The following is a 20228-nucleotide window of genomic DNA, read 5'->3' on the forward strand; positions in this document are numbered from 1 at the left end:
ATGATAAGAGCTAACATCATAGTCTTAGCCAGTGGAACAATGATATTTCTATGATTATAAATGATATATGCTTTCTCTAGAATACCTCTGAACAATGATTTGTGAATTCCAGTAGTAACTGAGTGGACCGAAAGCTATTGATCACGTCACTCATATCTTGATACAAAGATTATTCAGCAATATGAAAAAAATTGCTTTGCCTTGTGATTAAATTCAACACATCAATACAATAAATGCAACACATGCATACAACAGATATTTATATTTTTGTGCTATGAAAGATTTGGGAAATTTTGCAATTATACACTTTTGCATCAATTCCAAAAAGGTGATTAAGAGTTTCTTCTTCACCCCAACTATGACAAAGTACCTACATCATATCTTGAATGATATAATATGCAGATGCAAGTTTAGTTGGCTGGAATTATAGCTAAAACAATAAGACTTTGAGACAGCATATGTATTCTTAAACCAATTTGTTTTTTTAAGTCTAATACCTCTTTAAGAGAATAGTCAACTCAGAAGTGCTTATATTTCCTCACATCCTAGACATAAAGTAAAGTAACATGGATACAAAATACAAGTTGCTAACTATATCCACTCTTATTTATAAAAAACCAACACAAAAACAGTTGCAGGCATATGGGGCCCACAAGTCATGGAACATGCCATAAAAGCAGCCCACCTTTATGAAGCAACTGCATAAGTTTTTTTTAATGTCACCAGATTTTTATTATTAGGTATGAAAAAACCACATCACATAAATGCCTTCCATTTTTGGCTTCACAAAGATAGGCCCTTTCTATGGAATGTTCCATGACTTATAGGCCACCCTATATGTCACATTAGTATCATAGGTAAACATGATACTAATGTGACAATAGAAAAACTTGCACCAGAAATCACCATAACATTCAGGCATCAAAGACATTCAGTGACCTGTATTCATAAAACATACTTTTTTAGTCTAAGAAAGCCAAAGTAGGCATCAAGATTCCCATTGCTCTCAGACAGCACTATTCTCTGAAACATAAGCTAATCTGGCCAACTCAGCATCCAACCATTTCAACTGAATTGGAACATACTTTGGAGTCCACTCATCAGAAAGAAGAGAGCTCCAACTTACCAACTGGCCTTAACCTATTTAAGTGTTATAGGTCAAGTAATTATTATGGGGGAAATCACTATGGAGAGACACTGGAAGAAAGAAAGATCACATGGCAGGAAGGAATTAGAATTTATACAGATACTAAGAGATAATTACTAAAGACATGGACTAGGGGGTGGGAGATGTGATGGCATGGACTAGGGGGTGGGAGAGTATTTGGCCTGGTCATAGGATTGGAAGAACTGTCCATAACCAAGGTGACCGTATTGCCTCCAATTGGAGAGTGACCAAGCAGTCTTGACTTTTGGAGATTGTAAAACATGAGGAATGTGCTGTCAAGAAGGGGGGGGGGGGGGGTATATGTAGAACTACAAGGCAAGTGATTATGACAGGCTTAGGAAGAAGCTTAAAATCTGTGCCATGGCATAAAACAAAACAGACTAAGGATGTTAGTAGTGCATGGGATATAGCTAAGGGTCGTCTAGAGGAAGCAATATTAAATTGATTACCTAATGTAAGGAGGGTTAATCAGGTAGGAGATAGATGAGTAACATCATTAAACACAAGCTGCAGAAGAAGAAAATGCTGTGGAGGGTATACAAAGAGAAAGGTGACCAGCAAACTCATGAACAAAAAAAGGTGACCAGCATGGCAAGGAATGCAAAATCAGATTATGAGAAGAATCTAGCCAAGCAAGTAAGAGGAAGAATGACCATGGAAGATTAACTTTAATGAGTGATGGTGGTCACAAGGTGACAGAAGCAGATAAAACAGTTTAGTTACTGAGTGACCATTTTGAAAGGTTATGTCATTTTAGTGAGGTTGCTGCTTTAACATATGTGACAGATACTAATGTAGGAACAGAGTGGATGAATTGGAGGTTTTTAGGATATTGCAAAATCTCAAAGTAAATACAGCTGTGGGATTAGATGGGATAACAGCTAGGGTTTGGCTAGAATGTACAAGGGAACTGGCAATGCCTCTGACTGGGCTCTTCAAGTCACAGCTCTGATAGAGTTCCAAGGGAGCAGAAAGAGGACAAAATAATTCCCTTGCATAAGGGAGGTTCTAAGACTGCAGTAGCAAATTATAGACCAATCATTATCTCAGGCTTGGTGGTAAAAGTACTAGAAAAATTGGTCAAAAAGAAAATTCACGAATGGGTAGATAAAAATATACTTTATGAGGGGCAGATGGGTTTGTGAAGCATCAGTCATGACTATAGTAATTTACTTTTTTTTAATAGTGTAACAGCTGAGCTGAATAAAAGAAATGGCTATACGATGATTTTAATGGATTTTGCAAAGGCATTTGAGAGAATACTGCATGGAACTCTGTTATGCAAATTAGAACAAATGGAGATAGATAGGACAGTGATTAAGTGGATAAGAGGAGGATAGCTATTTGCTGGTCAGATATCAAAAAGTGGTATACTGAGGGGCAGAACTGAGACAAAAAAAAAGGAGACTAGTGGATGCTGCAAGGTTCACTGCTGGGTCCATTACTGTTTAATTTATACATAAATGATATAGGAAATATTCAGTTGTTTTCTGATGATGCAAAATTAGATAATGTAATAGTTAAGGTAATGTGGAAAGCATGCAGGATGATATAGACTATCAGTATGAGAAAAAGTTAATGAGTGTGGAGAAATGTAAAGTTATGTATTTTGGGATAAACAGATTACAAGCCATGTATCAAATTGATGGCATTATACTCCAGGAACAGATGAAGCCAGAGATTTAGAAGTGGACAGAGAATTAAAGTTTAGAGGACATATTGCTAAGACAGTCCATAATATTACTTGGATACTGAAGAGCACATTAAGAAGTAGAGATAAGTTGTTATTCCTCTTTATAAGGCACTGATGCACCCACATTTATATTGTGCTCAAGACTGGGTATCTTGGGCATGAGGAAGTGGTGGAGAGGATTCAGAGGAGGGTGAACAAGATGGTGAGTAGCTTGTGGAATGTGTCCTATGAGGATAGATTGAAGTTATGTGGATTGCAGAAGTTGATTGATAGGAGAAAAAGAGAGGATATGATAGAAACTTTCTTCTTCTGGTTCCCATGCCATACGGCCGCGGGAGGGTAGCTATATGCTACCATTCTAGGGAGAGATGATTATGAGCAAGGTGGTTTCCCGTTGCCTTCCTTGCTGTAAGTATTTATGACTGTAACCTGTGTGTTCACGGGGCCGGTTTGCCTGCTTGCGGGATGAAAAACCCCAGATAAACTGGCGGAAAAAACCCTGCTGCCCACGCCCAAGACCGGCTAACTTGGCTATGGCTGAGGAAGATCCTTAAGCTCCTCACGTCGTAGACGGGAATCGAACCTAGGACACTCCTTCGCCAGGCATATGGTTGCGAAGCGCAAAGCCACTAGGCTAACTGCACGGACATAGAAACTTTAAGTTGCTTAAAGGGTTTTATAGGATTAATGGAGGGGAAATGTTTTCCACACTTAGCTAAACAGAGCAGATCATGGGGTTTTTCCTGGACGTTGAATAAATTTGTGGTTAGTAGCTTGTGAGGACTAGATTTTTTGCTTGGAGAGTTGTGAATGAGTGGAATGGGTTGCAGTCAGTTGTGAGTGCTTTGTCTGTTAGTGGGTTCAAGAAGAGGTATGACATTGTGTGGACAGACTGGGTCTCCAGTGATGAGTCTTCCAACTCCATGGAGGTGCCTATATAATAATATTCAAATTTTCGAATTGCGTGCAAAGGTTGGTTCGGTTGGTTTATAGTTTATTTGGCACAAAACTACAAAGGTCATACTGTGCCATATTAAAGGTTATAACATTAGCATTTACAGAAAATTGTAAACAATATGTCTGTACAAGAATCTAGTTCCACAAAACAGTATCTATAGATAAACAGAACTGCTGCAGAGAGCAGAGCAAAGGGCAGGTCAGAGGTTATTACAATAGTGCAAAAATAGTTAACAATATAAGTTAATACACAAAATACAAAACACTAAGCCAAGGAATGCAGTATCTACATATATGTAAAATTATAATACATGCTTTTATAGCAGTACAAAAATAGGCAAAAAGGGATTATTATATAATATGCATAGATGAAAATTAAATTTAGCAATGTAGTATAAACAGAATTCAGCAATACACATAAACAGAATTACTAGAAGGTACACAAATAGACAAGGTATCCCACAGCACTACTAGATTATTCAAAAAATAAAGTAGTAAATAAGATGCATACACAAAATTTATGTTAAACAATGCAGTATCTACATATAAACAAAATTACTGCAGAGGTTTCAGCAGTACATAAATAGATAACAGTACAGGTTAACATATGTATATACAAAACAAAAGTCAAGGAAAGCAGTATCTACATATAGTAAGATTACAACAAACATTATTATACTAATACTTAAAGAGTTAGAAAGGAATTATACAGCATATATGCGTAAAGTTTAAGTTTAGCATTATGGTATTTACATATTAACAAAATTACAGCAGGATGATACAAATATACAAGATAAAGGCCTACGGTAATACATAATTGGTCAAATTTAACCTAATGAATAATATGTGAGTATAAAAGTTAAGTAAAACAGTATTTACATATAAACAAATTTATATGTCAAATGTGTTTGTACAAATTAATTCTTTCTAAAAAATTAAAAACATCGTGCAATTTGCCTGATTCTGCTAGCATTTCCCTGAGTGTATATGGCTTGATTAGATAGGTGAAAATTTCATTTCTCTCTCTCGTGTAAATTTTTGACAGTCTACCAGAATATGATGAATAGTGAGATGTGTGTTGCATTTTTCACATATGGGAGGGTCATCAGCTCTCAGTAAATGAGAATGCGTAAGGTGACTGTGACCTATGTGGAGCCTAGCAAGAACCTCCTCCCTTCTTCTCTTTGTATGTTGACTAGAATGCCAGTGTTTAATTTCAGGTTTAATGTTATATAATTTGTTTGTTAATGCTTCTTGCCATGTTGACTACCACTGAGCAATTAGCTTTGATCTTGTAAGCTGTCTGTAGTCTGTATATGGAACTGTCAAACAGTATGTGGAGAAGGTATGAGCTGATTTAGAAGCTGCATCTGCAGCCTCATTTCCTTTAATTCCAATGTGGCTGGGAATCCAGCAGAACTGAACGTCAAAATTAAGGATTAATTTAGAATAAATTAAGGATTTTCATTTTGTGAAACAGGTGTAGTACTTCATAAAGTACTGGATGCAGATTATACATAGGAGAGGAGATAGCCTGTAAAGAGCTCAATGAGTTTGTATAAATTATACACTTTTGATAGCAGTTTTCTTTTATATGCACAAGTGCAAGCTGAATGGCATGTAACTCGGCTGTATAATTACTGCAGTCTGGTGGGATCTGATTTGAGATAATAATGTCAGGAAACACAGCAGCACAGCCAACAGAGGTATTAGTTCTTGAACCATCAGTACAGATGGGTAAGAAATCAGCATGTGCTGCTCTGTGTGCATTAAACAATTGCAGGTAAATGGATGATGGGGTATAAGATTTCTGTAGCTGACAAAGTGAGAGGTTGCAGGATGGTGTGCAAACCTGCCATGGAGGAATGCTGTTATGTTTAGTGTAGCTAATGTTTATCAACATTTATACTAACAGCTTGCACAGTTTCTTTAACACATATACCAAAAGGATGTATAGCAGTTTGATGCGTGTGATATTGAGCTTCCCAATGCAGAGAGAAGATACTATTCCATGTATGGTGATCTGGGAGAGATTTTATTTTTAGGAAGTAATTAAGAGATAACTGTTTCCGTCGAAGTGATAGAGCCAGTTCATTTGCTTCAACATAGAGACTTTGAGTGGGTGATGTGCGAAAAGCACCAGTAACTATCCATATACCCTGATGATGGATGGAACCCAACCATCGTAGGCTCTGTAGGCTCCCATCCTGCAGAACCATTGACATAATCCAGCTTTAAACGTATAAGTGCATGATAAAGATGGGGCAATGAAGCTCGATCAGCACCCCACTCAGTAGAGGATAGAGTGTGAAGGAGGTTCAAAGTTCTTTTGCACTTTTCTCTTAGTTGAAGAATGTGTGCTAGAAATGCAAGTTTTCTGTCAAAGATGAGTCCCAAGAACATGGTTTCTGTAGCTACTGGAATAACAGTATGTCCCATTCTTAGTTCAGGATCTGGGTGATGAGTGCATTTTCGACACAAGTGTACACAGACACTTTTTTCTGTTGAAAACCTAAACCCATTATTAAGAGCCCACAGAGAAACATGATCAATTGCTTGCTGAAGTTGTCTCTCAATTACCCTCATGTTACGAGAGTGATAGTAAATTGTGAAGTCATCAACATATAGAGCATTGTTTACAGTGAAAGGAAGCTGTTCAATGATTGAGTTAATTTTAATAGCAAGAAAGGTCACACTTAAGACAGGGCCTTGGGGAACCCTGTTCTTGATGATATGGTCGAGATAGCATATTTCCCATATTTTGACTTGGAAAGTTCATCTGGACAGAAAGTTTTTAATAAATATACGTAGGTGTCCTTTGAGATCTAGGTTACAGAGGTCTTTTAATAGGCCATATCTCCAGGGTGTGTCATAAGCTTTTTTCCATGTCAAAAAAAAAAAAAAAAAAAAAAAAAAAAAAAAAAAAAAAAAAAAAAAAAATGTTCTTGCTTCAGAAATGCATCTCTTATACAAGTGTCTAAACGAACCAAATGGTCTAAAGTTGATCAATGTCTTAGGAAACCACATTGTATACTAGAGAGAACTTATTTGCCAGGAACTTTCAATATGCTTTCTTCTTTTCTTTCACTGCATCTTTAAGATTGTTGCTTTCTAAATACCAGAGAAGTCTGGTATTAACCATTTTCTCTAGTATCTTATAAAGACAGCTGGTCAGAGCAATGGGTCGGTAATTAATTGCTTGTGTTGGATCTTTTCCTGGTTTTGGGATAGTAATGACAATTGACTTATGCCAAGAATTTGGAAACTCTTCCTCTGCAAGTATTCTATTGTATAATAAGAGAAGAAGATCCATAGAGGATGATGGTAGATGTTTTATCATTTCATAATGGATGTCATCAGGCCCTACTGCACTAGGGTGAGATTGTAGGAGAGCTCTTTATAGTTCTTCCTTAACAAATGGTTGATTATATGGCTGAAGAATATTGGTAGAAAAATTAAGCCTTTGTTTCTCTTGCTGCTCTTTCAGTATTAAAAATACAGGAGAATGTGAAGCTGTTGCTGAGATTCTAGCAAAAGTTTCTCCCAAAGTATCTGCAATAGCTTTGGGATCAGCAATAACACTTCCATTTATGGTCTAAGGTAGACAAACAATGTGTTCTATATCTGCCTTTCATTTTCTGGATTTTATCCCATACAATTTTTGGACTGGTCATTTGATTAATTGATGTTGTAAATTGGATCCATGATTGTTTTTGGCTCTGACGTCTTACATAATGTGTTTTGGCTTGAGCACACTTGAAAGCTATTAAGTTTGATGTGGCGGGGTATCTACGAAATATGTCCCAAGCTCTGTGTTGATCTTTTTTGGCTGTCTGACATTCTGGGTTCCACCAAGGCTTTGAACAGATTGGAAACCGAGATGATGTTTTTGGAATGGAGGCTGTTGCTGCCTGGACAATGCATTCTGTTATATATTTTACTGCTTCATTGATAGGTGTTTGACTGATGGCATCAGCATTAAATTTTGCATGATGAGAGAAAGTGTTCCAGTCAGCCTGGTCAATTTTCCATATAGGTATCGTGTGGGTGAATATGGTTCCTGTGAAGACATTGTACAGAGAACAGGAAAGTGATCACTTCCATATGTTCTCTTCAACGTCCCACACAAGTAGTGGAAGGGAAGCAGATTGTAAGATCAACTACAGAATATGAACCGGTAGGCATATGAAAGAAAGTATTGAGTTTATTATTTAAAAGGGAGAGGTTATTATTATCAAGAATTCTTTCAATGATTCGATCTCATCTATTAGTGTTGGCACTACCCCACAGAATATTGTGACCATTAAAGTCACCCATCAAAAGTATGGGTTCAGGCAGTTGCGAGATAAGGTTATCAAGATCAATTTCATTTAACTCAGCATTTGGTGGTAAATGAATTGAACATACTGTAATAAGAAATCCCACAGAGAAGCAAATTGCTACTGCTTCCAGAGAAGTATTAAGTTGGACCTGATGGAAAGAAATATGACTGCCCACTAGGATAGCTACTCCTCCACGAGCAAGACCACCTCCAGTTCTGTCCTTACGTACAACAGTGAAATTCCTAAAGGTATGCTCCTCAATGGGTCTTAAGTACGTTTCCTGTAGACAGAAACAGAAAGGTTTGCGTTTCTACAACAGCATCTCGATATCGTCAATATTCTGGCGAATCCCATGACAGTTCCATTGTAAAACTTTTCCTATTGTCTTGATTTTATTGACTTGTCGTTTTTTGGGAGGTTGAGGGCTTACCTTTGTCAGATTTATATTTATCCACAGTTTTAGGGAAGTATGGACAGCCAGTGTCCATCTCTTCCTCTGGTAGAGTGTTCAAAACATCAAATGTGTTAGGGTTAGTTGGTATGTTTAGTTTGCTTTCGGTGGGTACCTCGGTACCCACATTTCTGACGATGTCTGGGTTTATCTTTGAGCGATGTCTCTGCCATAATTTTTTTTGACAGGTGAGTTTTCATCAAACGGGACCATTTTTGAAATTGTCACTGGAGTAAGGCCATAGGTCTTGTGATTAATGCGAACTTGCGATCATGATTAATACGATCGCAAGTGCGCTCAACAGAGAAGCACTTGTGATCGTAAAGTTCAGGTATGGTGAAATTATCAGATGGTGGAACAGACATACATGTTTGAGTTGCTATTGGCACTTTTTTAATTGTTACTTTTTCAGCAGAAAAGGATCGTAGAACAGGTGTAATGGTGGCCAGCTTTCTTTTTGCAACCTGATATGTTATGTTTTGTTCTATTTTAATTTTTTGTATCTCTTTTTCAATCTTTCCATTTCTAACATGCACGAGAGTAAGCTGGATGATCTCCCTGACAGTTGACACATTTAGCTTTTTTTTTTTTCACAGCAAGATTTATTAACATGTTCTTTACTACCACATCGGGCACAGGTAGTAGAACCACAACAGGCAGTTTGGGCATGTCCATATCTTTGACATTTTAAGCATCTCAGTGGGTTAGGGATGTACATTCTAATAGGACAGCTGAGATACCCTGATGTCGGAGGCCTAGGTGTATCAAAAGTAAGGATGATGTTCTTGGTTGAGACCAGGCGATCATCCCTACGTATCGGATGTACCTCACGCCCATCACTCCTTGATCTTTAAGCTCTGAACATATCTCCTCATCAGGAACATCAAGGAAATCCCATTCTGATATCACTCCTCTACTGGAATTGAGTGTTCTGTGAGGTGTTACTGAAATTTGTCTGCCAGTCCTTCTAAACCTTTTTGGATAAAGAAGGGTGACATTTTCCTAATTGGTTTTTCACCTGTTGCATGAATGATTAAAAAGGTTGGTACATTTATGTTAATATCCGATATCTATTGTTTCTTGCTTCTGTTTCCATATGCTGTATCTATAATATCAGAACTTGGTTCGGACTTTGTTAGGGTCCCTGAAACATTTGAGGATGAAGGATTCATATTTTAGGAGTTTTTAGTTCGGTGCCAGAGCTCCCCACCCACCATGGAGCCACATATGAATGCCCACTACCCAGCAAGCAAAGACTACACTCAGAAGTGGAATGCCAGGGCTACTCTGGACACTATACCGACACTGCAGCAGGTCTAGGATCCTGACCATGGAGTGAGAGACTTATTGCAACACTGTTGACCCTTGCAGGCAAGCCCACTAGCTTTTTGATCCTGGCTGGGCCATCCAGGACTGCCTGTCTTGCCGAAGCAGGAGCCAAAGTAGTGCAAGACTACCAGGATCCTCCCCACTCCCCCTTTCCAGATGTCCATGCGTCGCACCGCAAACACAGTGGCTGGGCATTGGATCCCAGTGATGGTGGTCTGGAAAAAGGATAGTGAAAAAGACTCAGGAGAAGTAGAGCAAAGAAGACGGGAAGAAAAGCAAAGAAAAAGAGGAAGAATGAAAAGGGCCTGTACCATCAATGAACACACATGGAGGGGCATGCAAAGGAATCGTGGTAGCATTTAAAATGACAAAATGCAAAAGGTTGTGTTAAGCCAAATTATGTTTGAAGGAAGCTCTTTTTTTGTGAAGGAATAAAATTGCAAACTTGGATATCTTGTAATGTCTCCAAGACATCTAAGATGATTTCACATGGGGAAGAATTATTGGAAAACTGTAAGGTCACAGAATTAATGTGCCAGTATTTGGAATCGCACATAATGTTATATCCAGGCTCTAGGCAGCATTTCAAACCAATGGAACGTGTTCCAGACATTTGCTAAGAGGTCATCCTCAGTAAACAATGGAGCATGAAGACAGATTTTTGGTTATAAGTGCAAAACATAGTTGACACAACACAGCAGGTCAGCTTGCAAATTGGCTCCACTCAAACACAGATACCTCGACAAACTGTGGCAAGACATCTGTTGTGACATGTAGGCCTATATGTCCAAAAAGTCTGTAGTCTGCAGCCCTTTATCCACAGCCTATTGTAGAGCACATTTGCAGTAGTATTGTATCCATAAAAATTGGACAACACACACTAATGGACTAATGTACTCTTTACAGATGAGTCATTTTAAATTTTCTTCTGATTCTAGATGAGACTTGATCTGCCATGAAAGTGGTACTATTTACAATTATGCTTAATGGTTGCAGTGAGCTACAAGTGCTGGAAATAGGGACAATGACTGGTGAACGAAGTTCAACATCATGTTCAATTGTTTTGTGATAGTGTAGGCAAAGAATTCATTTTTATGGATGGCAAAGCCACATCACATCATACACTAGCAGTGGAGATACTTGTGAAGCCCAATGATATTAATCGAATCTAGTAGTCAGCACACATCCCAGATCTCAACCCTATGGAACAAGTTTGGATGTAATAAGGAGATGCATTGCTGCTCAAATTTCCCCCTCCAGAAAACAAACAAGCCTTTATCTTTGCTCTGGAGGAGGAGTGGACCAATTTCTCTCTTGATGCAAACATGGCAAGAAGTTGATAGAGCTGCATTGCAGTTCAGGAACAACATATTCCATACTGAAATGTCTCTCCAATATAGTTTTCTGTAAGCACTGTTCGTTAATTCTTTACCTACATCCTTAGGAAATCTGTAACTTTACTTTTGGTAAATTCAATTTGTATACAATTCATAACACATATTTTGTGTAATATAATTTATTCGTAATTTATTCAGAGTCTCCATAACTCAGTCGTTACAGATGAAGCCCTTTGATCGGAAAGACTGGGTTTGATTCCCATCAGTGACATGTGGAACCTTTATATGGTCTCTGTCAACAAAAGGTGAGTTAGCTGGTCTCATACAGAGGTAGGGAGCTTTTTTTTCACCAGGAAACTTGGGTTTTCATTAACTAGAACAGGCAAACAGTGAAGACACTGATTATAGCCATAAATATTGCCTTAGAGGGATAGCAGAGGCGTGATGAGCTGGCTGCATTAATTCGTTTGTAAGCCCTCACATTAGGGGAGACGCAGCCCATCCTAAGGGACAGATAAGAAGGATAGGATAATTTATTAGTAAGTTTGGCAATAAATTTATGTCCATATTTGGCTGTAGAAAATTCACGTGAGAAAATTCTTTCATATACAAGCAAAAATGTAGTTTGTCCTTAGATTTTGGACAACAGTGTGTGTGTGTATCATAGTCAAATGTCTAACAGATACCCTCACACACTTTAACAGATGTCATCTATGGACTTTTTTCGAAGTTGGATCGAATTACGGTAGCAATGTGTAGTATGATATTCTCTCAAAAGATGTCATTACTCACATGAATATCAGCATCAACATGTGACCAGTAGGACAGTCAAACAAAATGGCCAAGGCAGGATTATCATTCGAGGAATGCAAGACCATTTTAAAGTGGAATTTCAAATTTGAGAATGTTTTTGAAGTTCCACAACAATGGAGGCATGAGTTTGCAACATGGCCTACAACATGCTTGACAACTGCATGTATTCGTGATAAGTTTGAGACCAAAGGTACTGTGTGATGTGCAGAAGGGAAGATCTCACATGGCAACAATTCCTGCTTCCTCGGCTATGGTGTTGAAACAGCTTACACGCTGCCACAGAAGTCTACCACACAATGTGCACGTGAGACAGGAATTAGCAATGCAAGCATACGACGCATTCTTAAAGCAGCTAAACGGAAAGTTTACATCCCAAGATTATTACATGCAATGAATGGAAGATAATTCTGATCAAAGAATGCAGTATTGTGAGTGGTTTCAATACGTGGTAGAATGAGGTGTTTGTGAGGAAGATGGTTTTGGTCTGATGAAGCACAATTTAAGCTTAATGGAACAGTAAATCTGCATAATTGCGTTTATTGGGCTCTAGAAAATCCAGGTGTTCTTGTGGACAATGCAGTCAATTTACCGGGCCTCAATGTGTCGTGCGGATTGTCATCTATGGGTTTAATAGGACCATTCTTCTTTGAAGGTACCGTTACTGGTCAAGTGTATATCTAAACATGCTACACATCCATTTTACATGCCATTCATGCACTTTATGGGAATGATCAATTTCTCTTTCAACAAGATGGTGCACCACCACTGAGACATAAGAGCTTACCTCGATGAGCGTTTGCAGGGACAATGGATAGGACGAAGAGATGTAATCGAGTCCCCCCACTCCACATTTTACCGATTTAACACCCTTGGACGTAGTGGTCCTTGGACAAAGGGCTACCAGCTACACTAGTGGCTCTTCAGAAAGAAATTGAAAGAGCATGAGCAGCAATCCCACTGGACACTTTGGCCAAAGTTGCCAAAGCAGTAGCACGCCATAACAATAAGTGTCTGAACGCTAATGGTAACCACATTGAGCACCTTGTGTAATTGTAGAAGTCAAAGGTAACTTGTATTCTTCCCTTGATGTCTGGATAAATTTAGTATTATAATTTTTATACACGTTTTTCTTTTGCTGAAGTGTGTATACATTTTTTTGACAGACTCTGTATAATAAAAATCATCATTAATGCTAATTTAACGGATATATGCCTGTTCTAGTGTCATTATCCATCTAATATCCCCTTTTCAGGTCTAACCACCTATCTTTTACAAATTGGGCTATATTTTATTATTTCTTTAAGATATAAGGTGTTGGCCATGATATCAAAATTGGAGATGTTAATGTCAGCTCTTTGCTTTATGTGGACAATGTTATACCTCTAAATAAATCCGCTACAAGTTTGAAAGATTCCCTGACTAAATTGAATAACTGTTGTAATAGATATGGTATGAAGGTCAGCATTAAAAAGACAAAGACAATGAAAATAGATAGAATTGTTGAAAATGTCAACTGTGTTGTGAACGGGGAAACTGTGGAACAAGTAAAACATTTCAGCTACTTAGGCATGATTTTTACTGAAGATGGTAAATTAAATATGGAAATAGACAACAGATTCAACAAAGCTGGTGTGGTAGGAAGTCAACTGAATAAATTCATATGGAATAAGAGAGAAATTAGTCGGAATAAATACTAAATTAGCTGTATACAAGACAGTGTTTAAACCAGTTTTAACTTATGGATCTGAGAGCTGGGTCAGAAGTAAAACACATGACCAAAGACTACAGACCGCAGATATGAGAGTCCTGAGAAAGATTAGAGGCGTGAACAGATGGCATCAATGGCAATATCATATTAAAAAATCGAGGATATTAGGAAAGAACTTGACATTGCAGCATCCAGGAATGCGCTAGCAGAGCCTAATCTCAGGTAGTATGGTCACTTAAATAGAATGGGCGAGGAAAGATTAGCAAAACAAGTGTTCTCTGCCAGGTTGGCAGCAAAACGACCCAGAGGAAGACCAAGCTATAGGTGGATTGATACGGTAAAAAGTGCCTTAGACGATAGAAATATAAGATCTGATAATGTTGGAGTCTTGACAAGTAACAGACTGATTTGGAGGAAAATTGTAGATAAGAAGATAGTAATGACGTAATTTTTTTCATGTAGTACTATTACATCCTGTACACCCCTTGAGGGTACATGTCAGGAATTTGATGATGATGGTGTTGGCCATTTGGTTTACATGTTCTATCCGATTTGTTTAGTTTTTCTTTGATTTTATTTTTAGTTCTTTTAAAATATCTTTGTTCCTTTTTTTTTTCTCCCCCTAAAAGTGTATATTTTGCACTTATTCTCATGAATCTCATTTCGTGAGGTTCTTATTCTTTGTTTATCTTGTTTGTTTATTGCCCAAATTTCAGTGCCATATAATATAATAATGTGGGTACTGCTAAAGTATTGTACATTTGTCAAGAATGTTTCTTTTTTGTACAATATTTGGATTAAGTGTTTTATTAATCAGGCCTATAATCTTTAAAAATTCAGGTTTTTAAATGTCTTTTTCTTCTTCATATGATATTTCACATCAAAGATAACTAAAAGTTATGTGTTCAATTATTTTATTATTAATAACTATTTTACTTCTAATTATAGTCCACAAAATGTCGTTGTTTTATCTATGGGTATTTTCATTGCAAACTGTTGTACTATAATGTTTAAATTATATCTTGCTCTTTCTAAATTGTGTTCTTTATCTGATATTATTACCCAATCATCTGCAAATAATAGCATGTTTATTTTGTTATTCTGGAAAATTTCTATACCTAGATTGTTTAAGGTGTTCCACTGTATTAATATTTCATTAATGTAAATATTGAAAAGTATTGGAGACAGAGGGCAATCCTCTCTTACTCCTTCCTTTATAGATTGTTTTTTCGAACATTTTTTCATTTATTTTTATTTCATATTTTTGTATATATTCAATATTGCATGTATCAATCTTTGCAATATATCAAACAGCATATTTCTTGTTACTTTGTCAAATGCTTTTTCTTGAAGTACACATATGAAGGTTTGCTGAAAAGTTGTGATAATCACCACGAAGGAATTGAGGTAGAGCCATTTATCTTGCACATTATTCTACATATTCCCCACCAAGTATTACAGACCTGCTACAACGTTGTTGCATCATTTGCAAACCTCTGAGAAAAAGCCTTTCTCTTGTTGCACAAAACAGTCCTCATCTGCAGATATGACTTCATCTGTGGTAAATTTTCTACCATTCAAGTATTTCTTTAAATTTGGGAATAAGAAATGGTCAAATAGGTCCAGGTCTTATGAATAGGGTTGGTGAGACAGATATTGAAAGCCCTAGTTGTGTATTGTCTGTTGAGTTTCATGAGCAGTGTCAGCATCATTTTTTCTCAGTACCTCCTTCAATTGTTTCAGAACAGTTTCACCTTTCTTGAGGTACCTGATAGAGATTACACCATTCATATCCCTAAAGATGATGGCAAGGACTTTCCCTGTTGACTAACTTTTGGGTTCAGAACTTCTTTAGCCATGAAAAACCTTTGTGCCTCCACTCCACTTCATTGACTGTTGTTTGGTCTCTGGATCATAGTGATGAAGCCATGTTTCATCAAAGTCACAATACGAGCCAAAAATTTTGCACCTAATTTCTCAAAATGACCAAAAAATGTCTTGAGATGACAGCACACGTTCTCTCTTTTGGTGTTGGCACAAACATTTGGAGACTCACTTCGCTGAGAGCTTTTGCATGTCCAAATGTTGATGGATAATAACCCCAACTCATTCCCTGGATGATCCCCAGAGGTCTTTACAATGTTTTTGTCTGGTATCCATCTATCATCAAGGATCATGGCATGCACTGCATCGATGTTCTCAGGTGTGATCACTGTTGGAGGTCTTGCTGACCTGGGAAGCATCTGTTGTTTGAGGTGGCCAAGTTTAAAACACCCAGTTTTAAACTTGGCCACCCATCTGGCAATGGTTGGATATGTTGGGGCACAGTCCCTTAGTTTTACAAAAAAAGTTTGGTGAATCTCAGTTGAGGACTTTTCTTGCAACACAAAAACTTGATGGTCCACTGCCTCTGTCTTCAAATTTCTTCAAAACATCTGACATTTTCTTATATATACTAAAAGAAAAAGAACAAGTAACGAGGGTGGTTTGAAAAGTTCTCAGACTCGACAATAGCCGGCAGCACTATCGGCATGATTTTTTTCTCTAAGTTGGTACATCTGTCATAAGGATCCATTTGAAATTGCAAGTCATTCTATCAAGTAGTTTGTTTTATACAGCTGTCTGAAACAAAAGTGTTGTCTGTATCCCTTGAAATGGATAAAAACTGAGTATCGTGCGGTTATAAAATTCTTTGTAAAAGAATGTTTAACGCCAAAAGAAATTCATTTAAAGTCTATAAAAGTTTATAGGCATTCTTCTTCTTTTTCAACAATTAAGAAATATTATGCTGAGAGCCTTGAAGATGATCCACGTGAAGGACGTCTAAAAAATGTAACAACACCGGAAATCATTGATCAAGTGCACGATATGGTATTAGATGACTGGCGAGTCAAAGTGTGTGAAATTGCTGAGACTATAGGCATTTCAAAAGAACGTGTAGGATATAATTTGCATGAAGAATTGCAAATGAAAAAGTTTTGTGCAAGATGGGTGCTGCGCTTGCTCACAGCAGATCAAAAACCTATTCGCATGAAAATCTCTGAACAGTGCTTGGAGCATTTTAACAAGAATACAAACTGATTTTGTGTGTTGATTTATTACCATGGATGAGACTTAGATTCACCATTACACACCAGAATCCAAACAGCAGTCAAAACAGCGGACAGAAGTCGGCTATTCGGCACCAAAGAAGACAAAGTCAGTTCCATCAGCAGGAAAGGTCATTATCTTGAAAAGGGTAAAACAATAACCAGGGAATGTTATTCTGATCTTTTAACCAGACTAGACGGAAAAATCATCTTTCATCAGGACAATGCACCTGTCCACAAAGGTGTTTTGGCAATGGGAAAATTAAGGGATCTGCACTATGAATTGTTGCAACATCCACCCTATTCCGCAGATTTGGCTCTCTCTGACTTCTATCTCTACCCAAAACTAAAGCTTTTCCTCACAGGTCAGCGTTTGTCTTCTAATCAAGAGGTGATTGCAGATGTAGAGGGGTATTTTGCAGATCTTACCAAGAACAGCTACAGAGACGGGATAATGGCACTGGAGTATTACTGGAATGAATGTATTAGTCTCAAGAAAGATTATGTTGAAAAATAAAAATTATTTTAAAATTATAAATTTTTTTTTTCATTGTTAGGCCGAGAACTTATCAGACCACCCTCGTATTAGAATCCTCAAGATTCACCAAAACCAATGTTCTGAACTCTGATCTAGCTGTATCCCATTGGGGCAAGGACAACCATGTAAACTTTGTTAAAGATACCAAGCAATTTTAAACCTGGTTTTACTCCATTTTTTCCAAGTATGCAAACAGACAAAATGTCAAGTTTGCGCCTGCAATTTATGCAAGACTAGCTGATCCCACAGGTAGTGCAAGACCAAGGCAACTCATGGTAAAGGTGGAGCAAGCTCTGATCACTAATCTTAATCTTTACCCTTAATGCCAAAACACATTTCCAAGAAGGGGATGTATGATGTTTTGTATTAAAGGCAAGGGGCCACTACCCAGACCGGTTTCGACCTTTACTGAGGTCTCATCAGTTGGAGCCAGGCTAGAGATACCAAGATTTAGTAATGCAGAGCTTGTAAATATTTTACCAAAACAAGTTACCATAAGGTGTATGTAAACTTCAATGCCACCAAAAACTCAGTCCTGTCTGATCTCTTGCAAGAAACCCCCTTACCTTCAATAATACCAAGATATCCAAACATGATCAAATCTCCCTTCTTGGAGTGGCCTTTCCTGGCACAAACACATTTTAACTATAGCTTCTGCAAGCACCAAAAAACTTGGCATCCTTTTTCACAAGACACTATTTTGTACCTTCACAGCTGGTAAATCTTTACAAATCCCAAATATACTGAACATGGAATATTGCTCCTATATGTGGGGTGGTGCACCAAAATCGTCTCTAAGATTGTTTGATTCTATCCAGAAGAGAGTAATCTGATTAATTAATGAACCCTCTCTCTCACACACACACATATATCCACTTTAATCCCTCCCTTCCTCCCTCATAATTAGTTTGCCTCTTCTACAGATACTTTCATGGACTATGATCTGCTGAATTAGATTATTCCTCCAGTTTCCTCCAAAATCATTAGAACAAGAGCCACTGGTTACTAACACCCTTTTACAGTACATCTGGAAATTCACGAAACCAACTTCATTGCTTCATCTTTTATTCTACCTACTTCTGATCTCTACAAAAGCTTGCCCCTATTCTGTCCTCCCCAAGGAATACAACCTTCAGTTGTTTAAAATAAATAAATAAATAAAAGACTCCTCATTTCTTTTTATCCTCTTGGGTACTGATCTGCTATAGGTAGATCTTATAGTATTGTTTATATTAAATCAGTACTGTTCCAGACATCACCATTGACATTCACTTGCAAATGTGTATGAGCCAGATATATATATGATTAGTACTATTAACTCGGGGTTGGGATATGTTCATTTTTCTAAATTAACTGACTTAAAACCCGAGAATTATAACACAATGACATTTATTTGAAAAAACGCAACATGTTTCGTCAAGAATGACTTCATCAGGCGATAAGAACATAGAAAGATATTAAAAGACACGAAATTAACATTGACACACTCTAAAGCTATACAATTATAATGCCATAATATTCGACTGTAAATTACAGTTATTATGAGCTTGAACTACAGTCCGAGTTAAAGTTCTATTGTTGTACACCTGTGCGTGTGTGGAATCATGCGATCTCCAGTATCTAATAGTAGAGTTGAAAGAGTCAGGCAAATTATAGCTAAGATTGTTATTCATGTGAAAAGGGTCCAAGGTGATTTCTTTTGACTCGACAATCCGGCGCTCTACTTCATCATGGGAGATGTGTAGGTTTGAAGTTGATGTCCAGTTTATTTCATGTTGGTGGCTTTCGTTGTTCGTGTTTATTGAAAACAGGACATGGCTTGACAGAGCAGTTGCTCTGGTTCTCTTATAAGCATTTTTTTCGAGGAATTTTTTAAAAAACAAGATTTCAAATAAAATGTTCTCTCTGTTATCTCACTGTGTAAACTCTGGCTATTTTGAATTCGAAGGTAAACTATACAAACAGGTCAAAGGATTAGCTATGGGAAGCCCCCTCTCTCCTGTGTTAGCCAACATTTTTTTCGAGGAATTTGAACAAAAAGCAATCTCCTCTTTTACTTTAAAACCGAAAATTTGGCTTAGATACATGGATGATATATTCCTCATATGGGAGCATGGTACTGAGAATCTTCACAAGTTTCTCGACCACTTAAACAACCGCCATCAAGATATAAAATTGACTATAGAGATTGAAGAAAATAGTTCCATCTGTTTCCTAGATGTTAAACTCACCAAGACGCCTGAATCAATTAAAGTCTCTATATTTAGAAAGCCAACTCATACAGACAGATATTTGCATGCGTCATCCCATCACCATCCAGCGCAAAAGTTGGGTATTATATCAACTCTAGCGAATCGTGCAAGATCTGTACTCTCAGATGAAGAAGAACTGAAAAAGGAACTACAACATCTTAAATGGACCTTTAAAAACAATGGCTACTCTCTAAAAAATATTAACAACCAATTATCCAAACATCAACGTAGCAACGTAGAGACACAGGACAACTCCAAAGGTCATATCGTCTTGCCATATATCAGCACACTATCCAAAAATCTGAGTAGAATTCTAAAAACGTTTAACATAAAAACGTGCTTCTCGACTATGCCAAAAATAAGATCATGCTTCAACAACTATAAACAACCTCACAACCTTCTACAATTCCCAGGTGTATACAAGGTCACTTGTGAATGCGGAAAGCCTTACTATGGGCAGACAGAGAAATCTATCTTACTACGTCTCGAAGAGCACCAGCATGACGATGCTTATAAGAGAACCAGAGCAACTGCTCTGTCAAGCCATGTCCTGTTTTCAATAAACACGAAC

At 37.5% G+C, this 20228-nt stretch overlaps 1 protein-coding gene across 1 annotated transcript in view; it reads right to left on the reverse strand.

Moving 5' to 3' along the window:
- The window catches only part of LOC150109288 (calmegin-like), a 394668-nt gene that overhangs the window by 81405 nt on the left and 293035 nt on the right, over window positions 1-20228 (reverse strand). The window lies entirely within an intron of this gene.

The sequence above is a fragment of the Typopeltis vanoorti genome, chromosome 2, assembly GCF_054136105.1.
Source record: "Typopeltis vanoorti isolate ZY-2024b chromosome 2, IOZ_Tvanoo_1.0, whole genome shotgun sequence".
In the NCBI taxonomy this organism is placed as follows: Eukaryota; Metazoa; Arthropoda; class Arachnida; order Uropygi; family Thelyphonidae; genus Typopeltis; species Typopeltis vanoorti.